At 32.9% G+C, this 16,490-nt stretch overlaps 1 non-coding gene across 1 annotated transcript; it reads left to right on the top strand.

Annotated features, from left to right (window-relative positions):
• Positions 1 to 4,400: 4,400 nt before the first annotated feature.
• TRNAD-GUC (transfer RNA aspartic acid (anticodon GUC)) lies at positions 4,401 to 4,472 on the top strand. The gene has a single exon. It is a non-coding gene; the product is annotated as a tRNA-Asp (tRNA).
• The last annotated feature ends 12,018 nt before the right edge of the window (positions 4,473 to 16,490 follow it).

The raw sequence follows: 16,490 nt of genomic DNA on the forward strand, positions 1-16,490 counted from the left end.
TTTGTTTTTTTTATTTATGGTTTTTGAAAATGAAAGCTATTTTCTCTCTATTTCTCACCATAATTTGTATCTTTTTTAAGTACAATGGTTGAATTATTAGCTAAATTCCAAAAACAAAAGCAAAGTTTTAAAAACTATTTTTTTTTTAATTTTCAAATCTTGACTTGTTCTTTAAACAATTGGTAAAAAAATAGATAACAAAGAAAGAGATTTAGAAATGGAAGTAGTGTCGATAAACTTAATTTTAAAAAACAAATAAATAAAATAAAATAATTAAACATAGCCTAAAAGATTAGTTCATTAAAGGAGGGAAAAAAGTTTAGAATCTAAAAATCAACCCATCCATTTCCATTTGATTCCAAATAAAGGATTTAAAAATACAAAATGAAGAACACGGAAAGAAAATAAGAACTTTTGAATGGATAAATCTAGATGCATTGAAGTACTACTTTAAAGCCCTTGAGAGTGAAAAAAATCGTGTCATCACAAAGACGCTGTATGGAGCGTTAAATTGAGATAAGATATTTAGAATTCATATATCTGTGAGTTCATATTGGGTATCTGGCGAGTTTTTTGAACACTAAATAATATGCTTTTATAATTACTATTTTTGTTTTGAAACTTTTTATTTAATAATTCTATTCATCTTTATTTGAATAAAATATGGATTGTAATTTTTTTCTTTTAATTTTTAGAACTTTTTTTTTTCTTTTTTCGCAATGAACAACAATTAACCCATTACATTTATATAGTCAAATAAAATGAGAAACTAAAGTGAAATCAAAACTTTCTAGTCAATTTTTCTCCATAAATTTCATTATCATCTTCTTTTCTTTCTTCTTCTTCTTATTGTTGCTTTATATTTTTACTATGTTTTGTATTTCTTTTTTTTTTAATTAAATCTCCCCTATCATCGTAAAAGCCAATGGAATGTCACCATATTTCTTCAACAGTTTCACTTTAATTTTCTCTAAATTTAGAGGATCATCAGAGAACAAATCTTTATTTTTCACTAATTCTTATTGGAAAATATTCAAAGAAAAAAAATTCATTTTATGGTTTTTTTTTTTTTTGTTATATGTTACATACTTTTCAACTACATACATACTTTTTGTCTAAATATTCTTAACACTCATTTGACATGTGAATTCATTATATATAAATATTGCACTTAATGTAGACAAAATAATATATTTTATATAATCAACAATCATACAACATACTTTAACTGTCTATTAGTCTTATAATAGTCGGAAGTGGTTGTCGAAGTTGATTATGAAAGATTATTTTTGCTAGAGTTTGTAGCCGGAAGTGGTTGTTGGAACCTAAAGTTGGTCACATGAAGGTGTGTTGGAGTTGGTTGTCGAAGTTTGTCATCAGAGATGGTTTTCGAATCCCGGAATTGAGCGGCCGAAAGTGGTCATCGAAGTTGATCATCAAATATGATTTTCGCTAGAGATTATAGTCGGAGGTGACTGTAGGAGCATAAAGTTAGTCACATGAAGGTGGTATTATAGTTGGTTGTTGGAGTTTATCGTCGAAGGTGGTCGTCGAAGCCTTGAGTTGGTCGTCAGAGTTGCTCGCCCAAAGGTGATCATCGAAGGTGATTTTCATCGGAGTTTATTGTTGGAGATGGTTTTCGGAGCCTACGAAGGTGGTTGTCGAAGTTGGTCATCGGAGTTTGTTGTCAGAGCCATTGGTCGTCGGAGTTAGAAGCGCGAAGGTGGTCATCAGAGTTGGGGCACCAGAGGTGGTTGTCGGAGTTGGTCATGCGAAGTTTGTCGAAGCCTGGAGTTGGTTGCCAGAGCTGTTATCGGAGGTGGTTGTTGAAGTCTGAATTTCGTCGTCGGAATTGTCATCGAAGGTGGTTATTGGAGCCTATCAGAGGTGATTGTCGGAGCCCAGAGTTAGTTCTTGGAGTGTGATAATGGACGATGTGTGGAGTCACTGAAAACCTGGAAAGAATGGAGAGTCGGGGTGAGTTGGTAAAATATACTAACTCAACTCCACCAAGCTTTAAAGTTGGTGGGCCAAAGAATGAGTTGATATATTATAACTAACTCAACTCAACTCATGTTAGTGAGCTAAACACCCCCTTAAAAGAGTATTTCTGGATGATTAAGAGGTAAAAGAAATGGGAAATCTCATAGCGACTAAATAATAGAGCCTAGTATTTAGTGTTGGTTGGCGTCAGAGTAAGGGTCGGGAGGGGTGCCACTCATAAATCCTAAATTACTACCAACTTTTGGAGGAAAAGAAAAAAAGAAAAAACGGATTAGAGACAACGAGGGAGGAAAATAGGGACCACTGTTTATTAAAAAAAGGTAAAATAGAAATACGAAAAGAAAATAGAAATCTGAATTTGAGTATTTTGCTACATGTGCAAAATCACAAATTTCAAAGACATATTTGCAAAATACCTAATTTATTTTGCTACCCATTACAATTTTTCTAAATATTATATCATTTTGAATATAAATAAGTGAGAAACTGCTAAAGACTTGATCTAATATATGGTTATCAAGAACATGCTCATTTTTAATCAGTGTCAAATTATACAAAGAGTAGTAATCTACTAAGAGGTATTTTTACTACACATGTGTATACACATAGAAGGAAGAAAGAAAAACATAACTATATATTTAATATACGCTTAATAGATAAGTGAATTGGAAAGGTCAAATATAGGTAGGATGGTTGGTGATGAGTGCATGAAGAAGTTCTTGTTGATTCAAAGGCCACAATAATCCTTGATAGGAGAGACAAGGAAGTCATGGTGATTAAATGGCTATATTCTCTCTTTGCTCCATGCCTACATCATTTCTACCATTACACGTTTGGTCCATATTTTGAAGTTCTCGTTTTTACGAGTAGATTTTTATTAATCTTGTTTCTAGTGGATTTATAAATTTTTAAAAATATTAAATTATCAAAAATACGTATAAAATATAGATTTGGTTTCATTTATATTTGTAAACTCTGAAGAATTTCATTTTAATTTTTGAAATTTAAAGTTTGTTTTTTAACAACCATTAAAGATTTTTGTTGATAAATCCATGAATATGATGGAAAAATTCATGTATATTTTTGTGTTACTTAAGTGAACAAATCTAAACACATATAAAAAGTAAATTTGATGGTTAACTATGGTTGGAAAAATATAATAAATGATAGAACAGAAAATTGGAGGTGTGGAGTTTAAAGGAGAAAGACGATAACATACTCTATTGTTCACAAATGTATACCATGTGTCTTTATTTTTCTTCCAGGTATGTTTTTAGATTTTGTTCGCATAAGAAGATATGTAGAAACTTTTCAATCTATGGATTTAACATCAAAAGCTTACTAGAGTTATTTTAAAATAAGCTTCAAACTTTAAAATTAAAATGAAATTCCAACCCCATAATTCAAATATTTATATTTTTTTTATAATTTAACCTCTTAAAAAAAATTTTAAAAAAAGTTCATGGACCAAATAAATACAAATATTCCATAAAATTGATAGACATAATTTATAATTTCGTATTTATATTTTTATATATCTTTTAAGTACACCATTTTAATTTCGTATTTATATTTTCATATATCTTTTAAGTACACCATTTTGCTACTAGCTAGATTGCAACCAATTTTTGCAATCCAACCTTGTAGCCTCCAATCACATGGTTTTACGAGATAAACTTATTTCTTTTACCATATACATGTTTGATGGTTTAAAGATCTATACCGACGAAGATTTAAAAGTTCAAGGACTGAATTTTGATACGAAAAACAGAAAAGGGATTGGTTTGTGGTTACCCTGAGCACATCGCCAGCTATGACAATAAAGGAGCATTGGGTTGAGGGTTGAACATGGAGCCATTGATCATCAAGCAATTGAATTTGAAGACCAGAAATGAGATGCTGTAATAAGTAGGAGATGCAAGAGCCATTGATCATCAACTATGTTTATTTTTGGTATAGGATAAGTAGGAGAGAAGGAGATGCAAGAGATTTTTTCTATTTTACTTTTTTGAAAAAATAATTAGTTATATATATATTTTTAGAAAGATTTAATTTTTATTCATTTAAATTTGAAGGTTAGTCCTAAACTAACACGTTTTTATATATTTGATCTCTAAAATTCAATAATGTTTAATAGATCAATTTTGTAAGTTGTAGGCCCCTAAAGTCTCATTTGGTAATCATTACGTTTTTTTATTTTTGGTTTCTGAAAATTAAGCATATTTTCTCTCAATTTCTTACAAATTTGCATTTTTCTTTAATTACAATGGTTTAATTCTTAGTTAAATTCCAAAAACCAAAAAAACTTTTGTTCCAAGATTTTGGCATGTTAGTTAATGTCATCCTTAAATAGATTTCATTTTTAAACTTTAACATACTCATGAAAACATCATCAAGTCGTTGTAGTATAGTGGTAAGTATTCCCGCCTGTCACGCGGGTGACCCGGGTTCGATCCCCGGCAACGGCGATTTAAGCTTTTTTTCCTTCCTACTAAATTTTGCTCAAAATGGTTCGTTTGAACGGAAAATCAATGAAAACTACTTCTGTTTCGGAATTTTTTGCATTTGTACCCCGAAAATAGTGAGATCAACAAACATAATTAATAAAATTAATTATTATTATAATTATTATACAATATAGTTGTCCATCCCAACCATGTGTCCTTAAATACGTTACTTCATGTATCACAAATTTATATATAGTTAGTGTCCTAATAGCCACATCCTACATGTCAATTCTCCTATATATATATATATATATTTATTATTTTATATTCTTTTGCTATTTATTATATTATATATTACTATTATACTATATTTTTTCATATTTGTATTCCCGTTGTGTTCCCCAATTTTACAATACGTTATCAGCACGAGCTCCTGTCGTTTTTCCCACTAAAGGTAGGTTCTAAAGGTATGCCGGTTTTTTTCTTTTCATTATAATTAATAAATTTAATGTTATTTTGCATATTCAATATCTATTAAATTTCTAACATAAGTATAACATTTTATGATAGTGCTACCATGACAAATCTCACAAAATTAGAATTTTCCGCCCTTGATATTAACGACAATAATTATTTGTCATAGCTTGATGTCGAAATCCACCTGGATGCTATGAATCTTGGAGAGACTATTAAAGAAGGAAATATGATATCCAATCAGGACAAAGCAAAAACTATGATTTTCTTTCGTCATCATATCCACAAAGGATTAAAAATGGAGTATCTTACAATAAAAGATCCTCATATCTTGTGAAAAAAATTAAAAGAGATGTATGATCATTAAAAGACAGTTATTCTTACTAAAGCTCGTTATGAGTGGATGCATTTGAAGCTACAAGATTTTAAATCAGTAAGTTATTACAATTCCGCATTATCTAAAATCAGTTCAAAATTTTTGTTATGCGGAGAAAAAAATTACTGTTGATATATTAGAGAAGACATTTTCTACATTTCATGTCTCGAATATGCTCCTGTAGCAGCAATATCGAGAGAAATGTTTTAAACAGTATTCTGAACTAATTTCATGTCTTCTCATGGCCGAACAAAATAACGAGTTATTGATGAAGAACCACGAATCTAGACCAACCGGAACAACACCATTCCCTGAAGTGAATGCTGTGAATTTTAATAATAATCGTGGTCGAGGTCGAGGTTGAGGTCATGACCGTGGAAGAGGAAGAAATTATTATTATTTTCTTGGTGGTCATTCTAATCATTTAAATTTCAAAAGAACCACACAAAATGATGATCATAAAAGAAAAGCTCCACAAGATAAAAGTTTAAAGAGTGTTGAAAATAAATGTTTCCGATGTGAAATGACTAAGCATTGGTCACATACCTATCGTATGTCAAAACACTTAGTTGACCTCTATCAAGCCTCTCTCTGAAAGAAAAAGAGAAAAATGTGGAAGCAAATTTTGCATACCAGAATAATGATATATTTGACCCTTCCCATATGATAAATTTAGATGTGGCAGACTTCTTTAAATCTCCTGAAGAGAAGATTGACACAATTGGTGGCACATCAAATGTTTCTTTTGACTTTGAGAATATCAAGACTTAATGTTGTTGTTTTCTTTTATCTATCTTCATGTTTTTTTTTTAGTAACTTTTGTATATTTTAAGTGTTGTTTTTCTTATAGTAATTATTTTCTTTCAATGAAGAAACATGGATCATTTTCATATGTTGGGTGTTTAAAAAATGAGCAAAGAAGATCTATGTTTGGCAGACAGTGCAATTACACATACAATATTTACAAATAAAAAAAAATACTTTTCCAAATTGACAATGCTGAAGGCAAAAGTAAATAGAATATTAGGTTCTGCAAACTTGATCGAAGGTTTTGGAAAAGCAAATATTATTTTGCCTAGAGGAACAAAATTTACAATTGACAATGCATTGTTCTTTAGTCAATCAAAGAGAAATCTTCTAAGTTTTAAACATATACATTGCAATGGTTATCATATTAGACTGATAGTAAGAATAATGTGGAATATCTATATATAGTATCCACTTTATCAAATGAAAAACGTATATTCGAAGAGTTGTCTACTTTATCTTCTGGACTATATTATAATCATATACGAGTAATTGAAACATATGTAACAATGAAGCTGAAGTTCATGAATCCAAACATATTTATAATTTGGCATGACCAACTGGGTCGTCAAGGATCTATAATGATGAGGAGAATTATTGAGAATTCAAATGGATACCCATTGAAGAGCCAGGAGATTCTTCAATCTAATGAATTATCATGTAATGCTTGTGTTAGGTTTTATGTCCTAAAAACTTGCCGTTTGTAAAATGATAAACATTTTCTATTATCAATATACTTGTTATTGATTTCATAGATTGTACGAAAGTCTAAATCCAATAAACTAAGACCCACGACTATTGTATGAGTACTTGAACTTTATGTGGAGACCTAAGAGTGGATCGGGTTCAAGTAAATAGTCAAAATGATTTATGGTACATGAATGAGGTTGGGTACCTTTTTTGGTAACACCATTGGATGCGGCTTACTCTGTAGTTGTTACAAAGAGTTATAAAGTCCTACATACGATGTGATCCTAATACGTACATGTTATGACATGAAGAGTGGGGGCGTCCAATGCAATGAGTTTGCATAAGATTAAGACCAAGAAATAAGTCACTCTTACTTTATAACGTTATTTACTGTTTAAGACTGACTATTTCACCTAGATGACCTAGGTAACTCGATCTTAATCCTAAGCTAACTATGAACTCTTGTTTATTCGGGATTGCTCTTAGATTTACATAGTTGAGGGTTGGCTCAACAGTGCCGGCTCAATAAGACTCCCATTTTATGGGTAAGATCGGATAGATAACTAGGGACATAGGGTGCAAGACGGAGTTCACACCTACCCGATTTAGGGATAGGAAAAAGGTTCTTCTCTCAAGTACTGAATCCAGGTCTTGAACAAGGGGCCTCACCCTCTCACTGGGTTGAGAGAGTTTGGTTTAGTGATTGGATCACAAACCAGTTGTTCATTAGAAGATCAGTAGGGACTTGAGGAATAAGATGTAATCTCGGGGGTAAAACAAATATTTGACCTAGCATTTATTACGAACCACCTGTGAAGGGTCGACTTGCAGATCATGGTTAAATCATATGAACATAATATATCTACAGTGAGGGGGCTGCAACTATGGGCTTTAGTGGAGTGACTCATTAGTTAACGAATGAGGATTAATTTGGTCTAATGAGTTTAGCCAATTAATCTCGGATTGTTGGATCCCATGATCTATAGGTCCACAAGGTCCCCTTACTAGCTAACACACTAGCTCTAAAATAGCGTGATAAGTTAATTTGAAACATTCAAATTAGAATTAAGGGAATTAGTAATTATATGAGATATAATTATATGTTTAATTTAGAATTAAACGAAATAGGAGAATTTATATATTTAAATATGATTTAAATATATAAAGATGGATATGTGTTAAAATTAATTTAATATTTGATATTAAATTAATTAAGTTTTTTTTAATAATTAATTTATGAAATTAATTAAATTTTTCATTTTAAAATCAAAATAGATTTAATAAAATGAAATTTTGATTTTTTGAGATAAAATTGAAAAAGGAAAATAAAAAAAAACAAAACACATAAAATGGAAAAAGAAGTTTTTCTATTATCCATCATCAAGTAGCTCATTCAAATGGCATTATCATTGCCTTGTCTTCTCCAAACATGAGCTGCAACTCATGCAACTTCTCTCTTTGCATGTTGATCTGCAATATAATGAAGAGATTGGAGTTAAAATCGGGCATGCAATCTATAGAGATTTTGAGAGAAAAATTGGTTTGAAGAAAGAATTCTTCAGCTGATTTTCTATAGTGAGCATTTCTTTTTCTACCCTTGATTCAAGCTTGTTTTGAGTCCCACAACTCAATCTAGAGCACCAAGAGAATAATGAGGAAGATCTTAAGGTGGTCTACAACAAGATTTGGAGAAGATGGCAGCTAGTGAAGGAGCTTTGAAGAAGTTCTATAAGAGGTATGTCTTGAAACTTATTTAGGAGCTTTGAAGAAGTTCTACAAGAGGTATGTCTTGAAACTTATTTTTTTCTGCAAAAGCATGCTTTATATTTTGCTAAAATTAGTGAATTTGAATGCTTATATGATCCTTGTGCTTCCGCTACTGTTGATATAATCCTTCAATTGGTATCAGAGCATTAAATAAGCATTCAATTTGGTTTAATTTTGGTTTGGTTGGTGTTTTATATGAGAAATATGAAACTGATGCACTGATATGGTTTTTTGAGTTTTGGATGTTTAATTCTCTTTAATTTCTCATTTAAATTAGCAATTGGCTCTTGTTTGATGAGCATATATGTATTAGCTAGAGTCTGTAATTTATTTTGAGTAATTAGAGTCGAAATTAAGATGTAATTGAAGAAACAAGTGAAAGAGGTCGAGCTACTGTTCCAGTTTTTCAGTTTCTGCTCAGAATCATTATTGAGGTTCCAGTTGCTAAACGATCATCTAGCTCTAGAAGCTACACGATGTGAAGAAAAGGTAGACGATCGTATAGCAATTGGCGCTGGTCGTTGTGATGTTGAACGCTAGACAATCGTGTACCTGCGAGAGCTAAACGATACGTTCAATTTGCTATACAATAGCATTAAGCGATCATTCAACTTTTGTGTGGGAACTAAACGATATGTTGAATTTACTATATGATGGTACTATGCGATCGTGTAACAATGATGTGTGCTACGCAATGCAATGAAGTGCTACGCGATAACACTAAGTGATCGTTTAGAAGCGTAGCTAAGCGATCCTGTAGACGAAGTGCTAAGTGATGCGTTGAAGTTTCTATGCGATGGAACTAAACAATCGCTTACCTACGATGCTGAACGATACGATGATGTTCTATACGATGGAGTTAAGCAATCGTTTAGCTACGGCGGATACTAAACGATGACATGAAGCGCTAGACGATAGTGTTAAGCGATCGTTTGGTTCTATGTGATAGAACTAGGCGATAGTTATGCGATAGCTATACGATAGCTAAGAGATAGCTATGTGATGGAGTTTGAGCGATTGTGTATTTTTATACGATAGAGCTAAGCGATCATTTAGCTTCGACAGACACTAAGCGATCGTGTAACTTTATGCGATAAAGCTAAACGATCTTTTAGTTGAGGCAAACACTAAGTGATCGTGTAGTACATCCACAATACAAGGCGATGGAGCAAGATGATAATCTTTAGCACTATACAATTGGACTTTGCAAGATTTTGAGTTGGACCGAGAGTAGCCGGTTCGACCGGTTTTCTCCAGGTCCAATCCGATTCAGCCTTAAAAATGTTTTGGCTGGTTCGGTTCATACTCATCCAGTCCGGTTCAAGATGTTTGGGTTTGGTTTGGAGCAGTTGAAAGGCGGTTTTGAAGCTGATTTGTAGTAGTTAGGCTTCTGTTTGCTTGTTTGTCAAAACTAACACCATATCAGTCTGTGTTTAATTATTTATGCATTTGATGTATGTTATAATCAAATAAATCTTGTATGTGCATATAGTATACCATTTAGATTTAAAATCCCATCACAGAAAGCATGTCACATGCATTGAAAGTATGTTATAATTGTTATAATATATAGTATGCATGTTAGGATTTCTTGTATTTAATATAAATGTTCTATTAAATTTGAATGTCTCATGTATGTTATGGATGAATAGCATGTATAAAGTTTTATAAGTTGTTATAAAATTGGGTTAGACATTTAAAATCCATAAACAACAGCTACATGTTCACGTAGGTTGACCATCTGTTTTAATTGTTAAAACTTATAAAACCTATGTTACAAACTCAATCAGTATATAATCCTGTCTAAGGTTGGGTGTACTTAAGTTCATGGGTTACGGAACACCTCCTTCCTGGGGATTATGGCCGAATAATTGAGTGTTGGTAACCGATTTTATGAGCATACGTGAGTGATGTAAGGTAATAAAATGGTTTATCACCTAAACATCGTAGGTTAAAATCCAATTATAAGAGTTATACTTGGATAAACCACATAGACTTAGGGTTATTTTATTAGCCGAAAAGAACCTATGTATAAATCTACCCAAAATAGAACACTTCAGTGGCAATTTAATAACTTTTATATGATAGAGTTATTAGAATACTCCAGTGAGAGATTAATAACATATATGATACGTTATTTTTAGCTCTCACGTCTCTAAGAGTTCACAATCCAGATTTAAGCGGTACTTCGTGTCACCCTAGAAATGGCCTCTCTACAGAAAGTATTTTTAGCTTAAATCTAGATTTCGGTGAATAAGAGAAAGTTGTTCAAACATAAGTCTATTATACGATAAATAGATTTCAGCTACCATGTCTCCACATAGTTTACACCGTGAGATTCATATGACACTTCGTGTCACCCTAGAAGTGACCTCCCTAAGTAGAGTGTTTTGTATGAGTCAATATCAAGGTAAATGGAGGAAGTATTCATAGTAAGTGGGTGAAGGGCATCTGAAAACGACGGGTCACACTTACAAGAATTACTAAGTTTTTAGTAAAGATCTTGACCGAAAACGATAACTAAACGACTATAGGAATACGAGTTATTCCGGGGATAGTGTTTGGTCAAAATTGTTTGTTTTAGTGAAGGAGTATCCGACTGCCCCACGGTAGCACATATTCTGACTTACTAAAATATCATTGCAAATAAAGAATGGTTATGGGTACATTATTACTTTTTGCTAAAAATTTGATTTTGGATTTAGTTACAATTTGCTAATTAGAATTTTTTTGAATTTTATCAACATGTCGAATTCTAGAATACTCACTTCCGATATTATTAACAATAAAATCAAATCAACAAACAAATTACTAGCGGTTGATACACCAACAAAGTTTTAACAGAGGATTGTCCTCTATCTCCCAACTCATCTAAAATCATGAATTATATAGATGAGAATGCTAAATTCGAACAACAAGATAAATACGATTTACTTGTTATCGAAGCATATTTAGTAGAAAACGATAAAATCTAGATAGTTGATTCAGATGCCGTTAATCATGTATGTACTATCTCACAAGAAACAAGTTCTTGGAGATAGTTGACAGAAGGTGAAACAGTCTTTAAGGTAGGGACATAGGAGATTGTTTCAACCAAAGCAATGAGAGATATGAAGTTATTTATAGGAGATAAGTACATTTATTTGAAAAATGTATATGATATTCCTTCTATGAAAAGGAATCTAATATCTGTCTCTTGTTTGCTAGAACAAAATTATAAAGTTTATTTCGAAAATGGTGAAGTGTTCATCAAAATGGGAAATAAACAGATTTGCTATGCAAAATTAGAAAATAAGTTGAACATGTTAAAACCAACTAAGGTCAAAGCTGTTTTGAACATAGAGATGTTTAAAACTGCTGGGAATCATAAGATAAGGAAGATTTCTCCAAATGCCTATCTTTGGCACTTGATTCTGGGTCACATAAATCTCAACAGGATTAAGAGATTGGTTAAGAATGATCATCTAAACAAGTTGGAAGACAGTTCATTACCACCATATGAGTCCTGTCTTAAGGGTAAAATGCCAAAAAGATCTTTTTCTAGAAAAGGTCTTAGAGCCAAAGAATCCCTAGAGTTGATTCACTCAGACCTTTGTGGACCTCTAAATGTTAGAGCAAGAGGAGGGTATGAATATTTTATCAGTTTTATAGATGATTATTCCAGGTATGGGCATGTTTACTTAATGCACCAAAAGTCTAAAACTTTTGAAAAGTTCAAAGAGTATAAGGCTAAGGTTAAGAACCAATTAGGTAAAAAGATTGAAACGCTTCGATCGGATCGAGGTAGTGAGTATATGGACATAGAATTCTAGAACTATTTGATAGAACATGGAATTCAGTCTCAACTCACAGCCCCTGGCATATCTCAGTAGAACGGTGTGGTAGAGAGGAGAAACAGAACCTTGTTGGACATGGTTCGTTCCATGATGAGTTACGCTCAGTTACCAAATTCTTTTTGGGGACACACAGTTGGGACTACGGTGTATATTTTGAACATGGTTCCCTTGAAAAGCGTTTCTGAAACATCTTACAAGCTTCAGATGGGACGTAAAGGAAATTTACGTCACTTCAGGATTTGGGATTGTCCAGCACATGTGTTGATGCAAAATCCTAAAAAGCTGGAACACCTTCAAAAGTATGTCTATTTGTAGGCTACCCAAAAGAAACAAAAGGTGGTTTCTTTTATGATCCTCAGGAAGATAATGTGTTTGTATCACAAATGCTACCTTCCTGGAGGAAGATTATATAAAGAACCATCAATCTCGTAGTAAGCTAGTAATAGAAGAAATGTCCAGAGAAACGACAAATGCATCAACAAGAGTTGTTGATCAAGCAGGTCCATCAACAAGAGTTGTGGATCGAGCAGGTCCGTCAACAAGAGTTGTTGATGAAATTAATACTTCACATCCTTCTCAAGAGTTGAGAATGCCTCGTCGTAGTGGGAGGGTTGTGCAATAGCCTAACCGGTACATGGGTTTAATTGAAACTCAAGTCATCATACTAGATGATGGTTTAGAGGATCCATTGTCTTTTAATCAAGCAATTAACGATGTGAACAAAGACTAATGGATCAAAGCCATGGACCTTGAAATGAAATCTATGTATTTCAATTCTGTCTAGTATCTTGTAGATCAACCTGAAGGAGTAAAATCCATCAGTTGCAAATGGATCTACAAGGGAAAACGAGACCAAGCTGGTAAGGTACAAACCTACAAAACTAGACTAGTGGCAAAAAGGTTTACCCAAATACTTTTATCCATAGCCACATTTTATGATTATGAAATATGGAAAATGGCTGTCAAGATAGCTTTTATGAATGACTATCTTGAAGAGAGTATCTATATGTCACAACCAGAAGGGTTTATACAGCAGGGTCAAGAGCAAAAGGTTTGCAAGCTTAATTGATCCATTTATGGATTAAAATAAGCTTCTAGATCTTGGAATATGAGATTCGATGTTGCAATCAAATCTTATGGCTTTGAACAAAATATTGACGAACCCTGTGTCTACAAGAAAATCATCAACAAAATTGTCACTTTTCTGGTATTGTATGTTGATGATATTCTACTCATTGGGAACGAGGTAGAATATCTAGCTGACGTTAAGAGATGGCTAGCTTCAAATTCGAAATGAAAGATTTGGGAGAAGCAAAATATGTTCTTGGAATCCAAATAGTTCAGAATCGCAAGAATAGAATATTAACATTATCTCAAGCATCTTATATAGACAAAATATTGTCTAGATATAAAATGCAAAATTCCAAGAAAGGATCTTTACCTTTCAGGCATGAAATTCACCTATCTAAGGAATAGAGTCCTAAGACACCTCAAGAAGTTGAGGAGATGAATCGAATTCCATATGCATCTGCAGTTGGTAGTTTGATGTATGCAATGTTGTTTACTTATCCCGATATATGTTATGCCGTAGGAATTGTCAGCAGATTTCAGTCCAATCCTGGTCATGGCCATTAGACTGCTGTTAAAAACATTCTCAAGTATCTTCGGAGAACGAGAGATTATATACCCGTGTATGGTCCTAAGAATCTGATCCTTACTGGATACACTAATTTTGACTTTCAAACCGATATTGATTCGAGGAAATCAACTTCGGGGTCAGTATTCACTCTTAACGGAGGAGCAGTTGTGTGGAGAAGCATCAAGCATAGTTATATTGTGGACTCTATAATGGAAGCTGAGTATGTAGCTGCAAGCGAAGCAACAAAAGAAGCAGTATGGCTTAGAAAGTTCTTGACAGATCTGGAAGTAGTTCTTAATATGCACCTATCTATCACTCTCTGTTGTGACAATAGTGGAGCAGTTGAAAATTCAAAGAAACCACGAAGCCATAAAAGGGGAAAGCATATCGAACGAAAGTACCATCTCATCAGGGAGATTGTACACAGAGCAGGTGTCATTCTCACTCAGATTGCTTCTCAAGACAACTTAGCTGATCCATTTACAAAGGCCCTCTCGGCTAAAGTCTTCGAGGGTCACCTCGTAGGACTAGGTCTACGAGTTTTATATCACTAGGGCAAGTGAGAGAATTTATGGGTATTGTAATACCCTAGTTTATTGTATTTGTACATTTTATTCTCTCCATGTAAAATCAACGTTGTATATATTTCTGTATATTGATCCACTGGAGTTTTAGTCTAAGTGGGAGTATTGTTGGGTTTTATGTCCTAAAAACTTGCAGTTTGTAAAATGATAAACATTTTCTATTATCAATATACTTGTTATTGATTTCATAATTGTACGAAAGTCTAAATCCAATAAACTAAGACTCGTGACTATTGTATGAGTACTTGAACTTTATGTGGAGATCTAAGAGTGGATCGGGATCGAGTAAATAGTCAAAATGATCTATGGTACATGAATGTGGTTAGGTACCTTATTTTGGTAATACCATTGGATGTGACTTACTCTGTAGTTGTTACAAAGAATTGTAAAGTGCTACATACGACGTGATCCTAATTCGTACATGTTATGACATGAGGAGTGGGGGCGTCCTATACAATGAGTTTGCATAAGATTAGGACCAAGAAATAAGTAACTCTTAATTTATAATGTTGTTTACTATTTAAGACTGACTATTTCACCTAGATGACCTAGGTAACTCGATCTTAATCCTAAGCTAACTATGAACTCCTGTTTATTCGAGATTGCCCTTAGATTTTCATAGTTCAGGGTTGGTTCAACAGCACCGGCTCAATAAGACTCCCATTTCAGGGGTAAGACCAGATAGATAGCTGGAGACATAGGATGCAAGATGAAGTTCACACCTACCCGATTTAGGGATTGGAGAAAGGTTGTTCTCTCAAGTACTGAATCCAGGTCTTGAACAAGGGGCCCCACCCACTGGGCTAAGAGGGTTTGGTTTAGTGATTGGATCACAAACCAGTTTTTCATTAGAGTATCGGTAGGGACTTGAGGAATAAAACGTAATCTTGGGGGTAGAACAGATATTTGACCCAACTATTATTACAAACAACCTGTGAAGGGTTGACTTGCTGATTATAGTTAAATCATGTAGACATAATATATCTACAGTGAGGGGAGTGCAACTATGGGCTTTAGTGGAGTGGCCCATTAGTTAACGAATGGGGGATTAATTTTGTCTAATGAGTTTAGCAAATTAATCTCGGATCGTTAGAGCCCATGATCTGTAGGTTCACGTGGTCCCCCTACTAGCTCGTAACGGACTAACTCTAGAATAGCGTGATAAGTTAATTTGAAACGTTCAAATTAGAATTAAGGGAATTAATAATTATATGAGATATAATTATATGTTTAATTTTAGAATTAAACGAAATAGGAGAATTTATATATTTAAATATGATTTAAATATATAAAGATGGATATGTGTCAAAATTAATTTAATATTTGATATTAAATTAATTAAGTTTTATTTAATAATTAATTTATGAAATTAATTAAATATTTCATTTTAAAATAAAAATAGCTTTAATAGAATCAAATTTTGATTTTTTGAGATAAAATTGAAAAAGGAAAATAAAACAAATAAAACATATAAAATGAAAAAACAGGTTTTTCCATTTTCCATCATCAATTAGCTCACTCAAATGACATTATTATTGCCTTGTCTTTTCCAAGCATGAGCTACAACTCATACAACTCTTCTCTTTGCATGTTTATTTGCAATATAATGAAGCGATTGGAGTTAAAATCGGACATGCAATCTATAGAGATTTTGAGAGAAAAATTGGTTTGAAGAAAGAGTTCTTCAGCTGATTTTCTGCAGTGAGCATTTCTCCTTCTACCCTTGATTCAAGCTTGTTTTGAGTCCCACAACTCAATCTAGAGTACCAAGAGAATAGTGGGGAAGATCTTGAGATGGTCTACAATAAGATTTGGAGAAGATAACAGCTAGTGAAGAAGCTTTGAAGAAGTTCTACAAGAGGTATG

Source organism: Benincasa hispida, chromosome 9 (assembly GCF_027475165.1).
Source record: "Benincasa hispida cultivar pf3 chromosome 9, pf3_genome.v1.1, whole genome shotgun sequence".
Classification (NCBI taxonomy): Eukaryota; Viridiplantae; Streptophyta; class Magnoliopsida; order Cucurbitales; family Cucurbitaceae; genus Benincasa; species Benincasa hispida.